This window comes from Hyperoodon ampullatus, assembly GCF_949752795.1.
Source record: "Hyperoodon ampullatus genome assembly, chromosome: 4".
In the NCBI taxonomy this organism is placed as follows: Eukaryota; Metazoa; Chordata; class Mammalia; order Artiodactyla; family Ziphiidae; genus Hyperoodon; species Hyperoodon ampullatus.
Window position 1 is genome coordinate 92,675,668 of NC_136917.1, and position 2,494 is coordinate 92,678,161.

At 41.0% G+C, this 2,494-nt stretch overlaps 1 pseudogene across 1 annotated transcript; it reads left to right on the plus strand.

Annotated features, from left to right (window-relative positions):
* The first annotated feature begins 551 nt into the window (after positions 1 to 551).
* Positions 552 to 2,263, plus strand: LOC307052162 (60 kDa heat shock protein, mitochondrial-like; annotated as a pseudogene). The gene has a single exon. The product of its transcript is annotated as a 60 kDa heat shock protein, mitochondrial-like (transcript).
* Positions 2,264 to 2,494: the final 231 nt, after the last annotated feature.

Consider the following 2,494-nt stretch of genomic DNA (forward strand, 5'->3'; position numbering starts at 1 on the left):
TTGGCAAATCCCAAGTTTAAAAACCACTAAACCCTACATTTCTTTGTCATCACTGCAAAGATGAAAAAACCCCAATTATTGAAACTTCAGGCAGATAACTAACTAGTGAAATATCTATATAACACAAAAGACCATAGATTGAAAACCAAATCAATACAGGGGTTGTTACAATGAAAAATACACTGACTAGAAAAATCAGTTATTCTTCAAATTTTCAACATTCTACTAAGTCTGGACAAACTTCAAACTATTGTTTCTGCACAATCAGTCTTTCAACAACAGTTCAACCTAACTGGAAAAATCATCACAGAGGTAACATGTTAGAAGGTAATTCTAGATAATTATCAAGTTCAATATATTTGAATCTTGGCATAAGAACATCTTCCTCTTTAAGATTTATTTAGAAAACACAGGTTGTTTCTAAATAGAATGTAGGGACTTATTTCAAAAACTTAGCCCCCCGCCGACTGCTGTGTGCGACCTGCGCTCTGTCCCTCACTCGCTGCCAATGGCCTGTCTCGTCGCTCACTAACCGTGCCGCTGCCCCAGAAATGCTTCGATTGCCGCAGTCCTTCGCCAGATTAGGCCAGTGTCCAGGGCACTGGCTCCTCATCTCACTCGGGCTTATGCCAAAGATGTAAAATTTGGTGCAGATGCCCGAGCCTTAATGCTTCAAGGTATAGACCTTTTAGCTGATGTTGTAGCCGTTACTATGGGGCCAAAGGGAAAGACGGTGATTATTGAACAGAGTTGGGGAAGTCCCAAAGTGACAAAAGATGGTGTGACTGTTGCGAAGTCCGTTGACTTAAAAGATAAATATAAAAATATTGGTGCGAAACTCGTTCAAGATGTTGCCAATAACACAAACGAAGAGGCTGGGGATGGCACCACTACTGCTACTGTACTGGCACGCTCCATTGCCAAGGAAGGCTTCGAGAAGATTATCAAAGGTGCTAATCCAGTGGAAATCAGGAGAGGTGTGATGTTAGCTGTTGATGCTGTAATTGCTGAACTTAAGAAGCAGTCTAAACCTGTGACAACCCCGGAAGAGATCGCCCAGGTTGCTACGATTTCTGCAAATGGAGACAAAGAAATCGGCAACATCATTTCTGATGCGATGAAAAAGGTTGGAAGAAAGGGCGTTATCACAGTAAAGGATGGAAAAACACTGAATGATGAATTAGAAATTATTGAAGGCATGAAGTTTGATAGAGGGTATATCTCTCCATACTTTATTAATACATCAAAAGGTCAGAAATGTGAATTCCAAGATGCCTATGCTCTGTTAAGTCAAAAGAAAATTTCTAGTGTCCAGTCCATTGTTCCTGCTCTTGAAATTGCCAATAAGCCCTTGGTCATAATTGCTGAAGATGTTGATGGAGAAGCTCTAAGTACACTCGTTTTGAATAGGCTGAAAGTTGGTCTTCAGGTTGTAGCAGTTAAAGCTCCAGGTTTTGGTGACAATAGAAAGAACCAGCTTAAAGACATGGCTATTGCTACTGGTGGTGCAGTATTTGGAGAAGAAGGACTAACTCTAAATCTTGAAGATGTTCAGCCTCATGACTTAGGAAAAGTTGGAGAGGTCATTGTGACCAAAGATGATGCCATGCTCTTGAAAGGAAAAGGTGATAAGGCTCAAATTGAAAAGCGTATTCAAGAAATCATCGAGCAGTTAGATATTACAACTAGTAAATATGAAAAGGAAAAATTGAATGAACGTCTGGCAAAACTCTCAGATGGTGTTGCTGTGCTAAAGGTTGGTGGGACAAGTGATGTTGAAGTGAATGAAAAGAAAGACAGAGTTACAGATGCCCTTAATGCTACACGAGCTGCTGTTGAAGAAGGCATTGTTTTGGGAGGGGGCTGTGCCCTGCTTCGGTGCCTTCCAGCCTTAGATTCAATAACTCCAGCTAATGAAGATCAAAAAATTGGTATAGAAATTATTTTAGAAACACTCAAAATTCCTGCAATGACCATTGCTAAGAATGCAGGTGTCGAAGGATCATTGATAGTTGAGAAAATTTTGCAAAGTTCTTCGGAAGTTGGTTATGATGCTATGCTTGGAGAATTTGTGACTGTGGTGGAAAAAGGAATCATCGATCCAACTAAGGTTGTAAGAACTGCATTACCGGATGCTGCTGGAGTGGCCTCTCTGTTAACTACAGCAGAAGTTGTAGTCACAGAAATTCCTAAAGAAGAGAAGGATCCTGGAATGGGCAGAATGGGTGGGATGGGAGGTGGGATGGGAGGTGGCATGTTCTAATTCCTAGAATAGGGCTTTACCGTCATTCATGAGCTGTGAGAGGAAGCGCGAGGCGGCGTTCTTCACCAATAATTTTGAGAGGTCAGTTGAAGGAGGTGACTGAAGAAGAGGCTGGCTGAGGTTTCAGAAAATCACTATAACCGTCAGTTACTGGTTTCAGTTGACAACATAGAATGGTTTACTGCTGTCATTGTCCATGCCTACAGATAATTTATTTTGTATTTTTGAATA